We start from the raw sequence: 25,439 nt of genomic DNA, 5'->3' as shown, positions 1-25,439 counted from the left end.
GTGGAATCCCAACTCTACCACTTACTAGCCATGTGTCTTTGGGTAAATTATTTGCCTTTTTTACTCTCCTTGTTTTTATAAGTGAGGCCAATACCTATACTGAACACAGTGGCTGTGAAGAACAAGTACAATAATATAGTTTAGGCACACAAAAGAGTAATGGCCAGATAGTTGGCTCACTTAGGAATGTTCCACCTTCTTCTATGTCTTTTTTATTAATATTTAGAAAACATCCACCTCATATTAACTCAGGAACAAAAATAAATACTTGTTTGCCCTACCAGCATTTCCTTCTATGTTTTCTTTTCTCAAATTCTTATGTTCTTTTAGCAATAAAAGACCTTTGCTTAGTTCCTGGTACCTAATTTTTACCAAAAAAATCTAAATACAAGGATAGGAAAAACTGTACATTATACCAAAAATGAGTGACTAAATTACCTCAGGAGTGACTAAAGAGGTGAAAATATTTGGAAAGAAAAGAATGCCCTTTTCACTTACTATTGAATTAAAATCTAATTTGTATTGCTCAATACAAGTGTGCTTATTTCTTACTTTGAACTAATTAGGTAGAAAGAAGCAGAAACAGCACAGATAGAAACAAGAGTTGGAGCAATATAAAAGGCTTTAAAAGAAAGTCTGTCTCTTGGATACTGGGAAACAATTTTACTTGTTATTTTACCTTTACTCCTCTTCAGCCGTCAAAGCAAATATAGCCTGAATATGTTAATGTCTTAGTCTGATTGGAACAAGAGCTAGAACAAAAATGACAACTGGGTATTGTCTCTAGTGGCAAACTCCCTGAAGTGTTATGTGCTAAAAAGGATTCTGAGGGCATACCCAGGGCTTGGCAGGCAAAGAATGTGTGATAAATTAGCAATGTTTACGACAGAATTTGGCTACAAATTTATTATTCTGGTCCGGAGGATAAAGGACCTGGTGAAGAAAATGGAAGGAAAGGGAGGGGAGTTCAAAGGGTCAGTTCCAGAGAAAGGGATGACCTGGAAAAAAGTTGAGGTGGAAGGTACAATATAGCAATGCTGTGTTATTTCTTGCCCCCACTATCTTATATGCCACCAACTGCTGACCCACAATAGCTTATTAAAAGCTTGATTAATAAGTAAAATGTACACAGCTAGACTATGTTCCTGTAATTTACCTCTTGAACATGAATACTTTTATATACTCTAAGGCCCTGACCAGTTTGGCTCAGTGGATAGAGCATCAGCCTGTGGACTCAAGGGTCCCAGGTTCGAGTCCGGTAAAGGGCATGTACCTTGGTTGCAGGCACATCCCCAGTGGGGAGTGTGCAGGAGGCAGCTGATGGATGTTTCTCTCTCATCAATGTTCCTAACTCTCTATCCCTCTCCCTTCCTCTGTAAAAATTCAATAAAATACCCCAGCCGTAGGCAGCTGCCTAGGTGGCCTCGTAACTAGGTGTTACACTGCTGGGAGAACAGCAGTCAGAAGCTGGCTGGCATCTTGGGCCTGGTTCCTGCCAACTCTGTTGTTACCTATACCAGGATGCCCGCATAATTAGAAAAAAGAAAAAGAAAAAAATCAATAAAATATATTTTAAAAAAGAAAGAAAGTAATTTTGAATTAAACATGGCTGGCTGAACATATACAATGCTTCAGAGATGCCTCTGGGGATGAACACCAAAGGTGAGCAGCACACAGGAAAGCTGCAGTGCTAGGGCCTGGTTTAATGAAAAGACAACCTGACCTTCAGGGTGGCAGAAGAAAGTATTCCCATCACTACTGCCTCAAATCCAGATAACTGATGTCCACTAAGTAACAAAAACTTGCAAATTAGCACCTTCCTAATAATAATAAGCCTGGTATAGAGCAGCAACATGGATTTGCTTAAAAGTTATTTTCTCCTTTTCTGTGTGAAAAATTTCACAATAAAAGTATAAATAAATCAAATAATCAGAGTTGAGTAGTTACTGAGGAAAAACATTTTATTCTTAATAAAAAAATTTAAGAATCATTAAAATATCTTGTTAAATTTAGATTATTTTAAGTCTTGTTTGTTTTATATAAAACACATTTGAATAAAAATGCCATTTACTAGTCATTTCTTGGCAACAAAGTCTTGAAGAGATATGGCAGTGAATAATCACAGGGGGAAAGTATTAGACAACTCAGCGTACACAAAAGCCATAAAGGGGGGCGGCCTGACAACTCCTCATGGCGGCAGCTGCTGGTGGGGTGCAGTGGGGCGGTGACAGAGCTGGTGCCTGGCAGGTGTGCGCCGAGCTCCGGCCTGGCCTCCACGTGCCCCCGGGCTCTGCACCCCTGATGCTGCTCGGGTGCTGACCCGCCTGGCCGGGACAATGGTGAAGTATTTCCTGGGCCACAGCGTGCTCCGGAGTTCCTGGGACCAAGTGCTCGCTGCCTTCTGGCAGCGGTACCCGAATCCCTATAGCACACAGACGACACGGTGCACCGGGAGGAGACCCCTGACCAGAAGCTCCTGTCTTGGAGACTCCTGACCAAGACCAACAGGATGCCCCGCTGGGCCGAGCGACTATTTCCTGCCAATGCTGCTCACTCGGTGTACATCCTGGAGGATTCTATTGTGGACCCACAGAACCAGACCATGACCACCTTCACTTGGAACGTCAACCACGCCCGGCTGACGGTGGTGGAGGAACGATGGATGTGTTTACTGTGTGAACTCTGATAACAGCGGCTGGGCCGAAGTCCGCCGGGAAGCTTGGGTCTCCTCTTGTCTGGCGTCTCCAGAGCTGTCCAGGAATTTGGTCTCCCCCGGTTCAAAAGCAATGTGACCAAGTCAGTGAAGGGTTCTGAATGCATCTTGGCCAAGCTGCAAGGTGAGGCCCCTTCCAAAACCCTTGTTGAGACAGCCAAGGAAGCCAAGGAGAAGAAAAAGGAGACGGCACTGGCAGCTACAGAGAAGACCAAGGGACCTTGCCAGCAAGGCAGCCACCAAGCAACAGCAGCAGTTTGTGTAGCCAGTGGAGAACCTGGTGTGGGAGCACACCCCACCACCTGCAGCACTCCCTCTGCCCTCCCCGCTGTATTTTATTATTAAAAGTCAACTTCCAGCCTGATCTACTCTCTGGGTAGTGGGTTGGAAGTAGTATCTGTTTGGCACCTACAGTGCATCAGACCTGTTATCCATGTCTGGGCCAGGCCTGCTTCTTCCTGCATTGGATAGCTGAGGAGAGATTTGCCCAGGGTCATGGACAGCATTCAGGCAAAGTGGTCATAAACACTAGGCGAGAGAGAGAGAGAGAGAGAGGTGGGGAGGAGAGAGAGGGAGAGAGAACAGCTTAAGAATGAAGTAAAAAAGTGTGCCAGATCAACCGAAGGACTTGTATGCATGCATATAAGCATAACCAATGGACACAAGACACTGGGGTGTAGGGGAGACCAGGGGATTGTCAAGGGGGGAAAAAAAGAAAAAAGGAGACATATATAATACTCTTTGTAATACTTTAAGCAATAAAAAAAAAATGTGCCAGAAAATTCCATCCAACTGGAATCCCTGATATAACAAAACAAAACAAATCAGTATCTGAAATTAGATTGGTTGGGTAAGAGAATTGATAACACTTGAATGTATTAGTAGGTTGAAAGATTAGGTTGAGGAATTCCCAAATATGCTATATTTCAGGGGGAGAGGGATGAAGAGATAGAAAATATAAAAGAAAATTTGAGGATAGAAATAGAAATACCATGAACAATACTACAGAAGTTCCAGGAAAATAGGAGAAAATAGAGATAAGATAAGAATTTCTCAGAATTAAAGTAAATTCAGATTGGATTCATGGATAATAGAGACCATTATAAACTTTTGAACAATAATAGATACAGAGGCAGAGCTGCCTCAAACAGATTGTCAAACTGCAGCAGGAAGGCCGGGGAGGGTTGGGGGGCAGGAGGTAGGGGGGTAAGAGATCAACTAAAGGACTTGTATGCATGCATATAAGCATAACCAGTGGACATAAGACATTGGGGGACAGGGGAGGCTAGGGGACTGTCTAGGGCGGGGGGATAAAATGGACACATATGTAATACCCTTTGTAATACTTTAAGCAATAAAAAAAATAAATAAATAAAAATAATAAATAAATAAATAAATAATAATAGCAAACAGGAAAAAAAAAAAAAGAATTAAAGTAAATTCAGATTGGAATAGCTAAGTGCCAAACAGATACTTAAGAACAGACGAACTACCAAGGAATAAGAATCAGATAAACATCTGACTTTTCAATAGCAACACTAAAAACCAGAAGACAGTGGAGGGATAGTATTAAAAATAAATGTCAAACTTAGAATTTGACCATTTTAGTGAGGATAAAATAAAAATATCTGCAGGCATGTAGAAGCTTAGAATGTTTACCAAACCAAGACACTCTTTAAAAACTCCAGCAAGGAGGAAAATAAACCTAAAAGACTCTATTTATTGTATATAAATGCTCACATATATAAATGCTCACAGCGCTATAATTCATAATAGCTAAAATAACCATAAAATGTCCATCAATCAATGAATAAATATACAATGAAGTATTATTCAGCCATAAAAAGAACAAGTACTGTTGCATGCTCCAAATTGGATGAATCTTGAAAAAAGATTCTAAGTGAAAGATGCTAAGTGAAAGAAACTAGTCACAAAAGATCATTTGTTATATTATTTTATTTGTATGCAATGTCTAGAATACACAAATCCATACAGACAGAAATAGGTTAGTGGCTCCATGGCTATGGCAGCTAGGAGAGTTGGGGAATAATGGCCACAGAGTATGAGGTTTCTTTTGGGGATAAGAAAAACGTTCGAAAATTAATTTGGGCAGTGGTTGTACCACTCTATTAATAGTATATTAAAAACCACCCAACTGAGCATTTTAAATGAGTAGTTTATATAGAGTATATGAATTATATCTTAATACAGCTGTTAGAAAAAAAAGAAAAGGTGTTTGGAGAGCTAAGGTAACTTGCAAAGAAAGAGCAAAAATACCCATGCATTTGTTGGGTGGCTGGGAATTTTCTCTTTTATGTATTAAGACAGACTACAGAAAAATAAAGTAATAAAGACAAACTGGTGCTGGTACAGAAACAAACAGACTTAATGATAGCATTGTATTAACTAGTTATTATTGGAAAGGAGAAAAGGGAAGGCCAGATATTGTAGGCATGTCATTTGGGCAGCTTCACCTGGAAGCTACAACTTTACACTCCCCAGGGGCCAAAGCAAAGAGAAGATAGAAGATTTGGGATGCAAAACCCCCTAAACAAAGTTCATTCTCTTGACTCTCTTGGGACTTGAGTGACTCTGGGCTTATGGGGCTCTTTTGCTCCTGCTTCCCTGCATTTGCCCACATGGCACATGGCCATGTGAAGCCCATACACAATGGACTAATGGATTGTAACTGACCCAGTTCCAACATGGAAAGGAAACTCTGGATGCTGGCTTTGCTTTTAGCTTTACTGAAACCCCAGCTATACTTCTTCTATGACTGGACTAAGGGAAATGGGACTTGTAAACCCAGAGATGTAATTCTACAGAAATAAAGCTTTCTACCATATCTCATCCTCCTGTGGGGGCCTCCGGAAATGCTTCTTCCAGTGGTACCTCAAGAGCCCCACTCCCATTGGGGGAAGACTAGGCATGGTTTTCTCCAATAACACCAGTAACCGAAGACATAGCTTATAAACAGCTGTGCATAAATGAGAATCTTCTATGACACAGCTGGTTTCTCAAAGCAGTAGGAAAGGATGGATCCTTGAGAAGATGGTTCCGAGAAAATTTACCAGATAGGCAAAAGTAGTTGGATCCCTACCTCTCAGTATGTAGAACATAAACCACAGAGAGATTATAGACCTAAAAGGAAAAACTAATATAACTTAAAAAAAAATTCCACTAACAATAAAACATTGGTTGATTCAGGTCCATTTAAATAACGGATTTTCATGCAGTGAAAAATGCTTTGGGAAAGATGATTTCTTTATCTCAAACTGTCAGAGGGTTAATATTAAAATACTAGTAGAGGCCCGATGCACAAAATTTGTGCAAGGATAGGGTAGGGGTTCCCTTAGCCCGGCCTGAGCCCTCTCACAATCTGGGACCCCTCGCTCCTAACTGCCCGCCTGCTCACTCCTAACCACCCGCCTACTCGCTCCTTACTACTTGGCTTGCTGCTCCTTAGCACTGCCGCGGAGGTGAGAGAGGCTCCTGTCACCGCCACTGAGCTCGCTAGTTGTGAGCCCGGCTTCTGGCTGAGTGGTGCTCCCACTGTGGGAGCGCACTGACCACCAGGGGGCAGCTCCTGCTTGAGCATCTGCCCCATCGTGGTCAGTGCGTATTATAGCGACCAGTCATTCTGGTCCTTCTGCAGTAATAGTTGCTGGGCTTTTATATATATACTAGAGGCCCGGTGCACAAAAATTTGTGCACTTGGGGGGGAGCGGAGGGGAGGGTCCCTCAGCCCGGCCTGTGCCCTCTTGCAATCTGGGACCCCTCAGGAGATAACGACCTGCTGGCTTAGGCCTCCTCCTGGGTGGCAGAGGGCAGGCCTAATCCCTAGGTGCAGCCCTTGATCGGGCTCAGAGTAGGGCTGACTGGGGAGTTGGGGCGCCGCCCCGTCATGTACAGAGCAGGGCGGATTGGGAGGTTGCGATGCCACCCTCAGTCATGCTCAGGGTAGGGCCAATTGGGGGATTGGGGCACCACCCCGTCACACTCAAGGTAGGGTCGATGGGGAGGTTGCGGTGCCACCCCGTCACGCACAGAGCAGGGCCAATCGGGGTTGCGGCGCTGCCCCCTGTCACGCACAGAGCAGGGCCGATCAGGGGGTTGGGGAGCTCCCCCCTGTCATGCACAGAGCAGGGCCCATCAGGGGGTTGGGGAGCTCCCCCTTGTCATACACAGAGCAGGGCCGATCAGGGGGTTGGGGCGCCACCACTGTCACACTCAGGGCAGGGCCGATGGGGAGGTTATGGCTCTACCCCATCACACACAGAGCAGAGACCATAGGGTGGGGGCGCTGGGGCGCCGCCCTCTATCATCCACAGAGCAGGGCCGATCAGGGGGTTAGGGCGCCACCACTCTCACACTCAGGGTAGGGCCAATGGGGAGGTTATGGCTCTACCCCGTCACACACAGAGCAGGGCCCGTGGAGTGGGGGGGTTGGGGCACCGAACCCTGTCACACACAGAGCCGCAGGGTGATCAAGGGGTTGGGGAGCTCCCTCCTATCAGGCACAGAGCAGGGCCGATCAGAGGGTTGGGGCGCTTTCCCCTGTCAGGAACAGAGCAGGGCCGATAGGGAGGTTGTGGCCCCGCCCCCTGTCACACACAGAGCCGCAGGGCGATCAGGGGGTTTGGGCGCTGCCCCCTGTCACGCTGATCCCGGTGCCGGGAGGCCTCGCGGCTCCACTGATCCCGGTGCTGGGAGGCATATTACCCCTTTACTATATAGATAAGAGGCCTGGTGCATGGGTGGGGGCTGGCTGGTTTGCCCTGAAGGGTGTCCTGGATCAGGGTGGGGGTCCCCACTGGGGTGCCTGGCCAGCCTGGATGAGGGGATGATGGCTGTTTGCAGCTGGTCACACACCCTTCAGGGTGGGGGTCCCCACTGGGGTGCCTGCCCAGTCTGGGTGAGGGGCTGAGGGCTGTTTTCAGGCTGGGACTGAAGCTCCCAACTGCTCCTTTCTTTCTTTCTTTTTTTTTTTTATTCTGGGCCAGCTTTAGCTCTGAGGCTTGGCTCCAGCTCTGAGGCCTCAGCTGCTGAAAGTAGGTATCTGGTTTGTTTAGGTTCTATAATTGAAACTCTGTATCAACTCCAGCTCTGAGATCCCGGCTCACTGAAAGCAGGTTTCTGGGGTTTTGTTTAGCTTCTATATTTGTTACAATGTTCAAACTGCAGGCTCAGAGGCCGGCAAGGCAGGCGGGGAACATTGGAGTCCTCCGTCACTGAAGCAAGCAAGCCTCATGTTCAGTTTAAGCTGCCTGGCTGCTGGCCACCATCTTGGCTGGCAGTTAATTTGCATATCGCCCTGATTAGCCAATGGGAAGGGTAGTGGTCATACGCCAATTACCATGTTTCTCTTTTATTAGATAGGATATATATAGATAGATAAGGAACTTCTGCAAATACTAGGGAAAAAAACCACAGGTAACTCAAGAGAACAAATAAAATATATGAATGGTATATTTACATAGGGATAAACAAGGCTAACAAGTATATGAAGAAAGGTCACTCTCACCCAACTTTCAAAGAAATATAAGAAATTTTGACACTATAAGAAAGATAAAAATTAAAAAACTAAGTAATATCAAGTACTGGTGAGAATGGGAAAGAAGAGGAACCATTGTGAACTTCTTGGTAAGCCATTTTTGTTTGCCTATGACCCAGAAACCCACTTTTAGGTTAAGTACTCCAAAGAAAGACTTACATAGGCCTTAAGGTAACATGTACAAAAGTGCTCACTGCAGCATTACTTGTATCAAGTGTAGGAAGCAACATAGATTCCTTTACTGGGGAAATGAATATAAAAATGTTGGATACAGATTATGGAATATTATGCAGAATAAGAAATATAGTACTTTGTTTTGATGGGTAGAAATTAAAAATATAGTACTAGGTGAAAAAAAGGAATGAGCAGATCTATGCTATCATTAATGTAAATTAAAAACACTTAAATGTTATATATTTTCAAGGACAAATTACCTAAAGACATGCATACTTGAGTGGATGTTTATGGAGGAAGGAGAAAGGAAGCTGAAGAAAAAAAAAGAAAAATTAAGTAAAACAAGAGCAGGACCCATGTTCATTGATGATGAAAATGTGCCACAAACTGCACTAGAAGTTCCAGGGGGCAAAATCATATCTGCTTGTGGACACCTAGTGCCAAGCAGAGTACCTGACAAATTATAGGGTTTCTAAAATTTTTTGAGCGAATGAGTTAGTAAATGAATAAGATTAATTCAACACTCTGCATCTAAGAAGCCCCCACAAAAGAAAAAAGTTTACTAAATCACATTAACAAAGAAAGCAAATATGCTTTGTGATACTACTTACGCTTCTTGTATGGGGATAAAATAGGAGCAGTCAAATAAAAATTATGAACATAAGTCTGGAAGGTGGGTGTATGTGGTGAAAAAATTGGTAGGCACTAAAATCATTCAGTGGGTTATGAAGCTCAGAACAGGCTAGTCTTCCAGGGAGAAGGAAATGTTGCCTCTCTCAAAATCAGTTCACAAAATGAAAGGTCACTCAATGTTAAACAGATGGCCCATTGTGAAAATTAAAGTTTTTCTTTTGGCAGGGGACTCAGAGTTATTTCATTTACAGCAGGAAGAATTTCCTAAAGCTGTGAATTAATTTAACTCCTGGTAACTTTTTCTGTTCAATGACAAAAAAAAAAAGAAAAAGAAAAAAAAAAAAAAGAGACAAACATTTGAATTCTTTCTCAGCAAAACAGGAAGACTAGTGTTAAAAAAAAGTCCCCAAATAGAATGACCTACTATATCTCCTTCCTCTCTTCTGATAGAAAAAATTACTGAAATGACTTCTGTCAATTCCTAAGGTAATAAAAATTTACTGAAAAAAAAAAAAAATCTCCCTTCAATCTCCTTTTTAATAGTTTCTTGGTAATGTAGGTAGACCCAAATTACTACATCTACAAAGGACAACTGATTCTTTTAAGGTTCAAGATGTTTTGTTTAATGACCTAGTACTCAATAGACTCTTAAAGAGGTTTCAGAGAAAACATTTTAAAATGCTTATATCTTTTCTTCATTTTAATGATATTTCGACAACTAATGCTCTATCCAATCTGGAGTGTAGATAGTATATGATAAGCCATTTAAATTGTGATATATTAAATTTCATGTTAAGAACTATAATCTAAAGTCCAATTGAATTATTTTGAATTTTACTTCACTCATGAATAAATCTGGAGGAATAATTTTATATATTCTATTCTGTAGAATATCAGAGTTTATCATGTCACCTAGAGAATCTGCAACTACTTCCAGCTAGTTATAGACCCACTTATTTTGAAATCAGGCTTCTAGCGGTCCCAAATGATTCAGCAACATTTCCTGGACATTATCTTCTTAAAGTTATAAATAAACAAATCTCTGAGCATTTAAACACAAAAAGTAATTGAAAATGGAAAGACTGAATAAAAATGTGAAGACTGGTCCATTTGCTACCATGTTTCTCTCTTACATCGATCTTTCTTTCCTTCCTCTTTCTCTAGAAGCAATGAAAAATATGTCCTCGGGTGAGGATTAAAAAATAATTAAATAAATCGATTTATAGCAGAGCCTCACACCAGAAATAGAAAAATGAGGTGGATGTTTGACTATTAACAGCTAGAGATAGCAGAGATCAGAATGGACTGGTCAGAAGCGACAGTAGAGAAGATACATATTCAACTATGAAAAAGAAATCAGATTTTAGGTCAGTTCTGCACAAGGGGGCCAGGAGCCTAACACATCCAATAGTAGACTGACCCAAAGAAATCACCATAATACATTATATAAAGGTGGTCAATTATTTAACAGCTCATTAGCTTAAAGCAAGCACCAAAACAAATGAAATTAACTTCAGTATTTTTTGAGAGTTCCAAGCAAGTTAGACACTGCTGCCCTAAGATCCAGTATGTAATCTGTAGCAACATTTACCAAAGTACAGTGATTAAGTAGAAACCATAAATGTTATGGTCTTTAGAGATCCTTATACATTAGAGCTTAGTGTATACAGAGAAGCTGAATATTCACCTCATAAGTTTAATATGCTTTTTCAGTCAAGATGGAGCATCCAAAAGATTTAAAATGATCAAGTGTAATTTAGAAAGTAGGTGTTTAGAACAATGTTGTTTTAACACATTTTCTATCTTATCTGTGTAAGGGGCTCAGCCCTTGAAGCCCCAGCTTCATCTGGAAAGTCGTTCGGCTGTCCGGTCTAATTAGCATATTATGCTTTTATTATTATAGATTATTATAGATAGCTTGTAAAACACTTTGGTCTCTTTGAGGTAGGCTGTATTTCTTTCTTTTTTTAGACCATTATAGGAATCAGCAGCAGAGGCACTTTACTGTCTGAGAGATCACAGGACATGACTGAGTGACTTTGCTAGAATTAAAATTCTAAAGACAGATGGCATTATCTGTGCTACATGGGAATACCAACTTAAAAACTTAAGTCCTACATAGGTCAATGTAACCATTTCTATACTTCTGTTTTCCCTCGGTTTCTTTTAAAATATGCTCTTATTGATTTTTTAGAGATAGAGGAAGGGAGAGGGAGAAAAAGACAGAAACATCTGTGAGAGAGAAACAGTGATCAGCTGCCTCCTGCACAGCCCCTACTGGTGATAGCCCAAAACCTGGGCATGTGCTCTGACAGGGAATCGAATTGGCAACCTCTTGGTGCACGGGATGACGCTCAACCAACTGAGCCACACTAGTTGGGCACCCTCAGTTTTCTTTTTTTTTTCTTTCTACATGAATTTTGATAGGAAGATCAGTAAGGCTCCAACATTTCAAGGTAGTATGGATATGAAGCATGTAAGCTCTGGTCCTGGGTTGTCTCTGTTGTAATGGTCTATTTCAACACTGCCTGATAGGACTTTCTGCAGTGATGGAAATGTTCATTCTGCACTGTGCAATTTGGTATCCACTAGTCATACGTGGCTAGGGGACTGAGGAACTGAATATGTAATTTTCATTAAATTTAAACCAGAGGATATTTGTTCCATCGATTTTTTTTAGAGTTGAAGGGAGCGGGAGAGACAGAGAGAGAAACATTGATGTGAGACACATCATTCTGCAGGAGCCCCAACCTGAGCTGGGGATGGAGCCTACAACTGAGGTACATGCCCTTGACCCGAATTGAACCCGTGACCGTTCAGTCCATGGCCGACAGTCTAACCACAGAGCCAAAACAGCTAAGGCCTACCTCAGTTTCTTTATTCTCACTGCACTGTCCAATACAGGAGCCACTAACTATATATAGATGTTTAAATTTAATGAAAATTACATATTCAGTTCCTCAGTCCCCTAGCCACGTATGACTAGTGGATACCAAATTGCACAGTGCAGAATGAACATTTCCATCACTGCAGAAAGTCCTATCAGGCAGTGTTGAAATAGACCATTACAACAGAGACAACCCAGGACCAGAGCTTACATGCTTCATATCCATACTACCTTGAAATGTTGGAGCCTTACTGATCTTCCTATCAAAATTCATGTAGGCAATTTTTATAGATCCTATTGAACTCTGTAAACCACATAAAATGAAATGAGATACCTACACTATACTGTTTTAGAAGAATGCTACCTTGACAAAACTATTACAACAGTTAACCCAATTCTATTGTAAAAGCCATTTAAAAAAAAAATAGCAATTCAAATTAATTAGGCTATCCACACATTTTAATGCATAGTCAAAAGGATTCACATTCTTGAAAGGTCCCTTTTAAGCTAGAGTTGTAAGTAAACCATAAGAAAATATAAAAACATTTGAGACTATTAGCCAACTAATTTCTGAACATAGCCCATACAGTATTCTAAACACTTAACAATCCTGATGATCCACTTAACCAATGCTCTAACAAGTGAGTCAAGTCTTCCAGATTAAGCAGAAGGACAAGTTGTCAATTTTTGCATATGCTAATACCACAGATTCCTGTCAAGCTTTTGGTGCCTGGAAAGTGCAATTAGCTAATCATTCAATGTCACACCTCTACATATGCCAAGCATAGCTAAACCATGGACACACATCCCACCCTCTTTCATCAGTTTTTGGCACCTCTATGGAAAGGCTTTCCAACACATGCTTATCCTCAAAGTTCACAGAAGAGCTATCACAGTACATTGATAGAGACATTCCACAAATACACATTATTCCCTCCACATTTATACTACCATCCGGCAGGTATGATGCGCACTGACCACCAGGGGGCAGGACGCTCAAGGCAGGAGCTGCTGAGCTGCCGTGACTGGCAGCAGCAGTTTTCGGGTTACATATCCTGGAACCAGAGAGGAGGGAGCTCTCGCACTCTGGGACCTCTCAGGGGATGTCAGAGAGCCGGTTTCAGCTGGATCCCACCCCCCCACCCGCAGGCTAGGCTGAGGGACCCCAGAGGGACCCCACTCACTCCGCAGACGCCATTCAAGCCACAGCACCACCCCAGGTGCGGCTGGCCGGGAAGGGACCACGAGAGGTTGGCTCCAGGGTGTGCCCAACCCAGTCTCGCCCCTCTGGCCACCTTCTAATTAATTTCCTTTCTTTTTTTTTAAAAAAAATATTTTACAGAGAGGAAGGGAGAGGGAGAGGGATAGAAAGTTAGACACATTGATGGGAGAGAAACATCAATTCAGCTGCCTCCTGCACACTCCCTACTGGGGATGTGCCTGCAACCAAGGTACATGCCTTTGGCTGGCATCAAACCTGGGGCCATTCAGTCTGCAGGCTGACGCTCTATCCACTGAGTCAAACTGGTTAGGGCTAATTTTCTTTCATTGTGCACGAATCCATGCACTGGGTCACTAGTTTGTAAGTAAATCTGTTTCTGGAAAGCTTTTCAGGTGACTACTTACTCAATACATTCCACAACACATACAGTCATCTCTTCATATCTGAGGGGGCATTGGTTCCAGAACCCCAAGGATACCAAAATCTGCCAACACTCAAGTCTCTTATATAAAATTAGAGGCCCGGTGCATGAAAGTCATGCGGGGGGGTGGAGGGGGGGCAGGGAAGGGTGTGTCCCTCAGCCAAGCATGCACCCTCTCCAATCTGGGATCCCTTGAGGGATGTCCAACTGCCTCTCGCAATCTGGGACTGCTGGCTCCTAATCGCTCGCCTGCCTGCTTGATCGCCCCTAACCACTTCTGCCTGCCTGCCTGATTGCCCCTAACTGCTTCCCTGCTGGCTTGATCGCCCCTAACCACCTCTGCCTTGCCTGCCATCCTGGACCCAGGATTCCCTCCTCCAGCTGGCCACAGGCACCCAGGACCTGGGCCGGCTTCACCTGGGCCGACCACAACTGCAGGGGACCATGGGCATGTGGCTTCACCCGGGTGGTAGCAGCAGGTGCACAAGACCACGGGGCAGGTGGCTTGTCCCTTTCCCAGGCCGCAGCCCCAGCCACTGGTGCCCAGGACCATGGGGCGTGCGGCGTGCAGCTTGTCCCTCTCCCGGGCCACAACCCCAGCCGCTGGCACCCAGGACTGCAGGGCGGGGTGCTTGTCCCTCTCCCGGGCTGCAGCCTGGCTGGTCCCCAATCCTCTCTCCCCAGTGTTTAGTATCTGAGCAGTTATGGCGTGATGACATGATGGCATGATGACCATTTGCATATTAGCTCTTTATTATATAGGATGGCACCATATTTGCATATAACATGCACATCCTTTTTGTATACTTTAAATTATCTCAACTTACTATATAGTACCTAATACAATATGAATGCCATCTAAATAGTTGTTATATTGTATTGTTAAGGAAATAAAGACAGGGAAAACAAACTGTTCATGTTCAGAACAGATGCAACCATTGTAGGCATAACTACACAGTGCACCTCAGCAACAATGTAACATTTTTGTGAATATTTTCAATTCCTGGTTGTTTGACTCCATGGACACAGAACAGTCTATAGCACAATATAATTCAGTGGTTTTTAACCGGTTTGCCACAAGAATTTTTAAAACATGCAATACCTGACTATCAGAGGGGCACTGACCTCTTTCCCCTTAGACCAGTGGTTCTCAACCTGTGGGTTGCGACCCCTTTGGGGGTCGAACGACCCTTTCACAGGGGTCACCTAAGACCATCAGAAAACACATATATAATTACATATTGTTTTTGTGATTAATCACTATGCTTTAATTATGTTCAATTTGTAACAATGAAATTGGGGTCACCACAACATGAGGAACTGTATTAAAGGGACGCAGCATTAGGAAGGTTGAGAACCACTGCCTTAGACTGTCAAATAAAAATATATCAATAGCCAACACAACAATAGTCTGGCATGAATGAATCAAAATGATACCATTTTTTGTCATATTGGAAAAAAATATTTTTTGGTGTGCTGCAGAATTTTAGTAATTATTTTATGTGTGCCATGAGATAAAAAAAGCTGAGGGGAAAAATCACTGATATAATCTAATCAAAGTAGGCATAACTTTTTAAAGATTTAAGGATTATTATAAATGATAACTTTTTTAAAAATAGGGCTCATATTTCTGGTATCCTGGTTTGACTTTCTATGAGTTATAAACAAGATTATAAAACCATGTACAGTCAACACTACATATGAACAATTTTCCAATCAGCCATTCCTTAACAAGTAGTAAATAAAATAAGCTGTTCCAATAAAATAAAAACTATCGAACAAAAGCTTTTGTTCTCAGGCAATAAAAATTGCTGTATGATAAACTGGAGTCAGTCAAAAGACAAATGTAAATGGTGATAACACTACTACATTCAAATAATCATTAAACAAGCTGCATTTTTAAGATTTTATATATATTAACTAGTGGCCCAGTGCACAGATTCGTGCACATTGAAAGGCAATTGATTAGAAGAAATATTTTAATATCACTATTCACCCTTTCTCTATATAGAAGTGTCAGAGATAAAAGAAAATTATCAAAATATATATAAAAATAATATATAAATTGAATAAACAATAACAACATGATATAACAAAGACATGATATAAAAACAACATAAACATGACATAAAACCAGCATTGATAAAAAGTGACTGATAAATTGATTAAACTTATTCTAATATCTCCCTGTATACCACATTAAGAGTAAAAACACTTTCAGAGTGCTTGGCTAATTTCCCTTGTGATGAAGTATTTACAACTTTAACGTCACATGCTCTTCGAACTCAAGAGAAAGCAACTTATAACTGACCATGTCCGAAAACAGGTTCAGGTAGGAATATTCCTACTCTGTCTAAAGTCTGTCCGTGACTTTTGATACTGAAGAATCTATATTTGCAGGTTTGAAATTTTCCTGGGTTATGAAAACCAGGCTAATGTTTATTTATCAAAATATACTTTTTATATAGCTAGATATTATTGTAAAAACTCCATAAATATTAACCTTTTTAAATCCTCATTACAACCCTATTAGATATCATTAATTCCCCATCGCCCACTACTCCTCTATCCAATTTACAGGTAAGAAAACAGAATTTAAATTTCCTAAGAAAACAATGAAGCCAGGCTTCAGTTTGGGTTCAGAGCCCAAGCTTTTACTCACTGAGTTAGATTAGTGTGGGGCAATGAAAACGAACATGTTTTGCTACAGTTTGAACAATAGAGAATGTAATGAGTCCAGTGGAGAAAGAAAAATGAAGACAAAAGAACTTCCCATTCCATACCAAAACAAATACAACAACAACAACAGAATAATAATTTTTTTAAAAAATCAAAGATTTGATGAAAAACAGAAAGGTGAGGTAGTTCAGAATTTGAAAATATCTATCTGGGGAAAGAGGAAGGAAATGGTCTTGGCCAACAGATGGCAAAAGAAAAAAAAAGTAAAACCTGGACTGGTATCTATACTAATAAATTCACAACTTTGTTGTTTTCTTCTGAGATTCTGAAGTTATTTTAAAAAGGCAAATTTTACTAGTTACATATTAGAAACTGATATATTTCAGTGGTATTTATGTGTGTAAGAATTCTAGGAAGTCTTTGGATGTAAAAGCTTCAATATTGTAAAAATTCTATTTCATAAAATGTAACTTTGAGAGCAGGCAGCATCAGTTTGCAGTAATACCTACAAAACCACCCCAGGTGGACTTGTCATTTGGATTAACTGATACCTTAATACTTTTAAGTGATACTCTGTTGGGATGTTGGTGAGTGGCACTGAATCTAGAAATCAATTTGGGAAGAACTAAAATCTGAGTGTTAGTATTCCTGACAATATATCTCTATTTTTTACATCTTTTAAAATATCCCATTTTCTAATTGTTTGCTGATGTACAGAAATGCAATACATTTTTGTGTGCTGACTTAATATACAACAAGTTTGCAAATTCTTATTGTCTCATTACTGTTTCTTGCTTTACTGCACTGGCTGGGATACCAGTACACTGTTGAGTAAGCTCCTGGTCTTCAATGGTGAAACAATGATGGTAGTATAACGTTTCCTATAGAATTTTTATTGCTATTCTTCAGAGATTAAGAAAGTTTCCTTGGCCTGGAAGATGTGGCTTAGTGGTTGAGTGTCGACTTATGAACCAGGAGGACATGGTTTGATTCCCAGACATGGCACATGTGCAGGTTGTGGGGCTTAATCCCTAGTAGGGGGCATGTAGGAGGCAGCCAGCCAATTAATGATTATGTCATCATTGATGTTTCTATCTCTTTTTCCTTTTCCCTCCCTCTCTGAAATTAATAAAAAAATTTTTTTTAAGTTTCCTTTTTTTAGCAGTTTTAAATTCCACAAAAACCACTTGGCATTCTTGGAATAATCCTAATTTGATGATAATATATACTTTCATATACATTGGTAGATTCACTTTGTTAATATTTTGCACAGAATATTTTATCTTCATCAGTGAGAGTGGTCTTTAATTGTCCTCTTTCATACTTCTAAGGTTTCTGTATTAAGGTTATGCTAACCTAATACAATTTAGTTGAGGAGTGTTCTCTGTCTATGCTAAAGAAAAATTAGTTACATCTTCTTTAGTCAATAATTAGTTTACTATGACATTTTTCCCTAATGATTTTGTGTTCTCTGTTGTTTCTTGCTATTCTTTCCCTCAGTGTTAAATTAACTCTTTTTAAAAACTTCTCTAGTAATAGCTGTTCCAGTGAGTAAATGGTATCTCACAAAACAACAGTGTCAATTGCACAGAAACTAATATAATAAGTCTTCTTTAAAAAATACATTTTTATTGATTTCAGAGAGGAAGGGAGAGGGAGAGAGAAACATCAATGATGAGAGAGAATTATTGATTAGCTGCCTCCTGTACACCCCCTACTGGGGATTGAGTCCTCATGTGCCCTTCACTGGAATTGAACCCGGGATCTGTCAGTCCACAGGCAGACGCTCTATCCACTGAGCCAAACTGGCAAGGGCAATCTAATGAATCTTAACTGAACAATGCCTGATATACAGTAGACTTTTAGAGTTTATAGATTTAACATTCAGTGTCAACTACTAGAGGGCAAATGAAGAGGCCTGTCCCTGCAATAAAGTATAATTGGACTACTACCCTTCTCTCAGAGCAGCTTTAAAAAATTAGCAAAATAAGAAGACCTAACACAAATCTAAAATTCAAACTAGAGGTTGTTTGTTGCAAAAATGAGTAAGAGGTGCCATTATTAGTAACAGAATTCTACCTCCAAGCTTTAAATCTGGCCTTGAATTAGGTTCTGTGAAAACTTGGCAGGCTCCCTGTTAGCATGGACATGGGGATGGGAGTGGTGTTGGTGGTACAGAAACCACTTGGAATATGAGCAGCTTAGAGCCCTTGAACAGCTCCTTCCCCACCTGGGGACATAAAGGAACTTATGGCTAATGTGGCTGCATCTCAGGATTTAACATTTCACCCTTCTTTTTGAACCCTCTTATTCAAGCCTGATTTTTCTGTGTCTTGTTCTGTTACTTTCTACCTGAATTTTTAGTTTCTGTCCATCCACCTGATACAGAGGTTCTCCCTTCAATCTTGAGGGCTTGGGTTTAAGTTTTATTTCACTTTCAAATCACCCTCAGCCCAGTGCTTTATGTTGCTCAAATCTTACCACATACACAACCTTAATCAGCCACCTGATCTCCTATACCAGTGGTTCTCAACCTTGGCTGCACATTAGAATCACCTGGGAATCTTTTTAAAATCCTGATTTCTGGGCCTCATCTTCCAGAAATTCTGTTTCTTTGTTATGGGGTGGGGCCACAACATTTCAGAGAATGAGGCCCAGAAATCAAGATTTTTAAAAAGATTCCCAGGTGATTCTAATGTGCAGCCAAGGTTGAGAACCACTGTCCTATACTAAAGCTTCTACTTGGATAGAGGAAAAAAAGAGAGTGATACAAAGAGGGCACTGAATAGAGCCAGGCAAACTGGTTACTGTGTACCTTGTTAGAGGGGAGATTTGTTACTAGTCTGAGAACCACTAGGTCCACTGGGAACTGTAGGTGGCCTATAATTGAAAAGATTTGAAGTCAAATAAATATATGCGTATTGGACTTACTGGAAGTAAGAAAAATAATTCTGCTTCAAGGAGACAGGCCATTTAAACAAGGATAGGCCATCTGAAATGCCTCAATTCTGTAAGAAACATGCCTCTGATTCATCTTCATAGAAAAGAAACAGCATGTGGCCAGGCAGTTACTGAATTTCCCCAGAGCAAACAGGATGTGGGGGGTGGGGAGAGGTTATGAGAGCTGTGCATGTGGCTGATAGCACATTTTCCAGGAAGATTCCCCTAAACAAAGGGAGGTAGAGACAGTTCAGAAGGTCTCAGCCCAATATTTTAAATGGCCCAATGGGAGACAGTAAGACCTAGGCGACGTATTAAGAAACAGGTGACCAAATAGTGCTCAGCCAATGAGGAACTGGAGGAGGGACTAAATAAATACGCTATGTTCCCTGCCCCAGGTGTGTGCTGTACAATGGACACCAGCTCTGGAGAGTATTATTAAAAGTCTCATTTTCGCCAAGTTCCTGTTTCCCAGTCCATCATTTGATATTCGGACAGGTGAGCCATTTCTCACAATTCTAACCAGGAAATAAGCCAGGATGGCTGGTTCTAAGACCATCCCTCTTTTTCTGTTTCATTCTAGGCTTTTCACATCCTAAAAAGTTTCCCTTTGAATTATTAGGAGGCATGATAAATTGCTGAGCACTGGGAAGCTCTGTAGAGCTTGTAATGGAGACTAAAACTTACCACTACCCAACAAGCTACTATTACTGATGGGTAGTCAGTAGATAAGTGCATAAGGTTGTTACATAGACTGTCTGCCCTAGAGGTCTGAGAGGTACTTTGAGTAGCATGCTACTTCTCTACTATCTTTTAGTGCTGGGGCTCAGTAGAAATAATCAATCACATTGATTGGAATTTCTTTCCTCCTTCTCCCCACCATTTTTATTTATTAGTTTCAGGGGTTTCCATCAATGAGATGTTCTTAGATCTGGAAGCCAAGAAGTAACCCCTTAAGAACTGACTAGACCAAATACTTAATGTCTAAGGCCTATATCCTGGCCAAATGGGTATATATACTATCTCTCAGGGTCGAATGATCCTATATAATAAAAAGGGAATATGCAAATTGACCCTAATGGCAGAATGATGAAGAATGACTGGTCGCTATGACACACACTGACCAGCAGGGGCCAGATGCTCAATGCAGGAGCTGCCCCTTAGTGGTCAGTGCACTTCCACAGGGGGAGCACCACTCAGCCAGAAGCCAGCTCATGGGTGGCCAGCACAGCAGCAGTGGTGGGAACCTCTCCCGCCTCTGTGGCAGTGCTAAGGATGTCCGACTAACAGCTTAGGCCCGCTCCCTACAGGGCTCCCGGGGGCTCTCGGTCTGCCAGAGGGATGTCTGACTGCCAGCTTAGGCCCAATTCCTTGGGGAGCAGGCCTAAGCCGGAAGGTGGACATCCCTTGAGGGCTCCTGGACTGCAAGAGGGTGCAGGCCAGGCTGAGGGACTCCCCCCCCACTCCCCAGTGCACGAATTTTCATGCATTGAGCCTCTAGTGTTTTTACATCCTTCTCTCAAGATTCTTCTTACTTTTGTAGCATACCAGTGTGGAGAAAATCAGCTCTGCCAACCTTAATCAGTGACAAATTAGGAATTATGCTTGTTGCTGTTCCTTCTGCCCTCTTATACTAAATTTGAGTAAACATAGGGATGGGTGAAGGTCATAAACCAATAAAGATCTGTGAGGTAAAGAAGTGCTACATCACATCACCTTCCTTTGCAAAGTCTAAGCAATATGAAGAATGTATCACACCCTTCAGCCTTATGAGTTGTTTCTTACTAACATCCTTAATGCTTAATGAGTTGTTTCTTACTCACATCCTTTACCCCCCAAAATAATGTATCAGAATAACAATGCAGTATTATTGCTCTCAGACTTGACAGCAGACAAACCCTTATCTGGATGGTTCTGAGGTAGGTACTATTTAATAAATTCCATGTAAAATCAGTTAATGTGCTACCAGCTTGGGGTCAAACCTGGAAATTACCTTATTTAGACAGCAACAGCACTATTAAAAGGATGTGTGGTTCTATGAACCCTGAAACCAAATGCAAAGGATCCAAAACAGTTAATATTAATGACCTGAAAACTCTTATATATAAAAAAGAGGTTATGATTTAAGATTTGTTGCGGCTCTTTGGCCCCTTGAGTGTGGCTTTTCCACAAAATACCACGTATGGGCATGCATATACAGTGCGATTGAAACTTCGTGGCCCATGCGCAGAAGTTGGTATTTTGTGGAAGAGCCCGTATTTTGTGGAAGAGCCCGTATTTTGTGGAAGAGCTACACTTGAGGGGCCAAAGAGCCGCATGTGGCTCGCGAGCCACAGTTTGCCGACCACTGTTCTAGACTCTAGACAGGAATTTCCACTTTGTTCTCCAATTTTCAATTGATTTAATTTTCAATTGATTTGTTTTCCTGTGGGTACAATCCAGATTACAATTCTGGTAGCAGATTTATTCCTGGCCTGGGGATATACCTTGACTGGGCATTATTCCTAGCTTTGTTACCTACCCAGTGGAGGTTTCAGAGAACTCAGTCAAGACACATCATAAGTTTAAAAAAATACCTTAAATCTTTATTGAAGGAAGACTTAGAGATACTGGGGAATTTTCATCTGTGAATATAATGAGATACTGGATTTTTGGTAAGTCTACCAGCTTTACCTAGTAGAAGACGTGTAAAAAAGGTATCTATCTATCTATCTATCTATCTATCTATCTATAAAGGTTAAGCAACCAAAGAACTGTAATGACCAGGCAACTGGCTGGTAGTTATGATGTGCACTGACCCAGACCTTGCTGCTGGGTCAGTGCACACCCCGAATCTGGTTCACCCACACCCCGGACCCAGACAGGAGAGAGTAGGGAGTCCAATTCCTCGCAGAATCAGCTACTGGTTAGCTTGCTGCTGGACCAACCTCGCAGGGTCCCTCCCCCCAGCCTATCGGCCCTGACTGCCAGCCAAGCCAAGGGACCCCACCTGCACACGAATTCATGCCCTGGGCCTCTAGTCCTATATAATAAAAGCCTGATATGCAACTTGTCCACTCGGGCGGTCATTTGACCAGGAGTTCCACAGCTCACTATGACATGCATTGACCACCAAGGGGAAGCGTAGAACATGGTGTCAGTGACGCGGTGCTAGCAGTGGGTGACAGTGGTGGTGCTGCTGGTCCCAATGGACCCCCGTGAGACCACGGCAGGATGGTGGAGCAGGTGAGCGGGTGGTGCCCAGACAAGGCGGGTGTGAGTGGGGGCCTGATTGCCCCACCCATTGTCCTGCAGACAGCGACCAGCAGCAGTGGCGGGGGGGGGGGGGGGAAGGGGGGGCCGCCCAGATCGATTGCACCGCAGATGGCAACTAGTGGCGGTGGCAGAGGGTGGGGCCTCCATCCGGCTCACAGGCACTGAGGGAGCTGGGCAAGGGGCCCAGCCCCAAATGATCGCCCTGCAGATGGTGACCAGCAGCTAGCAGGCCCTGATTGTCTAAACAGGGCCAGGCCCCAGGCTGGGATGGGGAACTGGGGGTGGATGACCGGGACCAACCTCCTGAGGCACCTGGGCTGGGGGCTGAGACCTCTCCCTGGCTACCTGGGGAGGGGGTGATGGGGACAGAGGTGTGGTGAGAATGCGGGGTGTCTGCCGAGCTCGCTCTCACTCCCCCTGCTACCCTCCCTCAGGACGCCAGGGCTCGCACACCAGGGAAGACCCCACACTCAGGTACCAGTGCCTGTGAGGAGCCTGCCCCGCAGCCGCTGGGACTGCAGGGGCTGGTCGGGCTCCCTGTGGTTCCTGCAAGAGCCAGTATGTGAGGCTGGCCAGGAGCAAGCGCGCTGCCCACCTGACACCCGTGCAGCGCTGCTGGGAGGCCCAGAGACCCATGCTGCGCCCCGGCCTGCAGCGTCCTGCCGCGCTCACTGCGTGGGGACTCAGGCAGAGGGGGGTGCGTGGGGTCCCAGAGGTCAGCTGGGACCTGCCCTTCCACGCCAGATGCTCACACTTCGATCGGTGGCCAGGCCTACGGACTGAACCCATGAACGAATTTCATGCACGGGCCTCTAGTAAATTAATTAATAGTTGGTTTAGAGGGGCTTCAACCACTCTATTTTATTATCTTCTTACAATCCTGTTATACATGAGATATGAAGTCACCCAGCAAGGAATAAATTATTTCCTAAGCTATAAAACCAAGGCTGTAACAATATCAAGGGCTGGAGAAAACCAGGTGCCCCTTGTCACAAGTGAGGAAGAAATGTTAACTATCATTTATTTTAAAAGTCAGAAGAAATACTGTCTAAATTTAGCAATGTATAAGGTCTGCTTCTCCCTGCTACCCCCTCCCCCAATTTTCAATAACTAGGCTGTAGTACAGTAAGAAGAATCCCAGTCCATGAATCAGGAAAGCTGGATTCTAGTCCCCACTCTAACACTAACTAGCTCTGAGGCATTAGGGAAGTCACTTTACTTCCTTCCTTGAACCTGTTTCTCTACTTCTTATGTAAAGGTTTGAGTTCAATAGCACTTAAATTACACTCTAGCATATAGGCTTCTTAATTCTGAATATAAGTATAAAGTAGCAAATAACTAAGAGTGTATGTTCTTTGGATTCTTAGGCTTTCTTCTCTTGTTATCAGAAAGGGGACCTGGCCCTGAAAGGGTCTGGAAGGGCTGGGGAAATGAGCCTAGGCTTGCTGCTTTGGCTAAGAAGTCAGAGAAAAGGGGGCCTTGGAGACAGGTTCAGGGGGTTTGCCCCAGATGAACTGCAGCTGCCCTGGTTGCAAGCCCCGTGGGGTCCCTTAGAGTTTAGGAGATGCATGCCTGAGGGGGAAAGAAGTGGGGGGAAAGGTTCAGGTGTGCTCCTGGGAGGGAGAGGGCACACTGGAACTTCGTTTTGAGGGGTTTTAAAGGTTGGGCGTTTAGGGGAAGATCTCAATAGAATATTTTTCACCTTTATGATGATGTACTAAAATGAGGATTATTCTCAACTTCATCTGTCCTTGGGTATGGTTGGCAAATGGCACTAATTAGATTTCTGCCATCTCCCTGAGTAGGGTGATTTAAGCTATTTACCCTCTGGTTGGAGAGAGGTGCAAACCATTTACTCTCAAGTGTCTCAGGTTTAGGGAAGATAGGATTTACTAGATGGCTGCAAACTGCTGTTTAACTATCTGTCTCAAGTTTCCCTATTCCGCTTGTCTTGGCTAACTGACCTGTCTCACTCTCACTGAATGCATCCGGGCACTAATTTTTCTTTTCTCTGCAAGTTACCATTTTCCTTGGTTCCTTTAAATGTTACCTTCTACTTTGGGCTTTTGTTCAGAGACTCCTTTTTGAAAGAAAAGAAATTCCAACTGCCTTCTTTGTTATGACATTCCACCACTTTATAGAACAGACAAATAAATGGAAGTGGACCAAATTTGTATACAAATATTAAACATTCTCAATAGGATCTTCTACTAGACCAGTTCTAACCCCTTAAACATGTTTATATGGTGAAGGAATACAATTTAGGTTATTTAAATTAAGCCAGTTTTATCCTATAGCTTATCCTATATAATAAAAGCCCAGTGACCAAAACGGTGTAATGACCAGAATGACCGCTCGACCAGTCACTATGAGGTGCATTGACCACCTCTCGGTCCCTCCCCCCAGGCCCGCAGGCTCTGATCACCAGATGGTGAATAAGGAAACGGTTGGTGGCGGTGGGGCGGGACTGGGGACTGGCAAGCAGGCAGGCAGAATGGCCGACCTCTTGGTCCCTCCCCCTGGCCCATAGCCTCCAATCAAAGGATGATGAATGGGGAACCACAGGGAACCGGGGTGGGTGGCAGCAGGGTGGGACTGGGGACTGGCAAGCTGGTGGAAGATAGCCCTGATCACAGGCTAGGCCTAGGGATCCTAACTGCACGATTTTGTGCGCTGGGCCTCTAGTTTATTAATAAAGCAGTACAGAGAAGAGCAGATATAAATCTGTTTAAATATACAAGAAAAACAAAGTCAAATGTCTTTAGAATGGACCAGAATACAATTTCAACTGCTCCTAGATATCATTTTGAAAGAGAAATTTTATCAACCACGGGGACAACAAAACCACAGAATTGCATGATAAGCAGCATATAAGTATATTTCTTGTATCTATCAATCCCTTCTCCATATATATAAAACCATTTTAGTAGGGATACAGAATGAGTTGTGACATTTATGTAA

The 25,439-nt window shown here is 42.7% G+C and overlaps 1 protein-coding gene and 1 pseudogene across 2 annotated transcripts in view; one reads left to right on the top strand and one right to left on the bottom strand.

Annotated features, from left to right (window-relative positions):
* The window catches only part of ABHD17B (abhydrolase domain containing 17B, depalmitoylase), a 48,012-nt gene that overhangs the window by 8,725 nt on the left and 13,848 nt on the right, over positions 1 to 25,439 (bottom strand). The window contains exon 1 of one of the 2 annotated variants that reach the window (XM_036330841.1): positions 2,154 to 2,175. The exons of the other annotated variant lie outside the window; for it this stretch is intronic. The gene's annotated coding sequence lies outside the window, so the exon portion shown is untranslated. Of the gene's footprint in view, positions 1 to 2,153; positions 2,176 to 25,439 lie in introns of those variants that run through there. 2 annotated transcript variants of the gene reach the window in all.
* Positions 2,326 to 2,978, top strand: LOC118667465 (annotated as a pseudogene).

Source organism: Myotis myotis, unplaced genomic scaffold, assembly GCF_014108235.1.
Source record: "Myotis myotis isolate mMyoMyo1 unplaced genomic scaffold, mMyoMyo1.p scaffold_m19_p_12, whole genome shotgun sequence".
Classification (NCBI taxonomy): domain Eukaryota; kingdom Metazoa; phylum Chordata; class Mammalia; order Chiroptera; family Vespertilionidae; genus Myotis; species Myotis myotis.
This window is presented reverse-complemented; position numbering and strand designations above follow the sequence as displayed.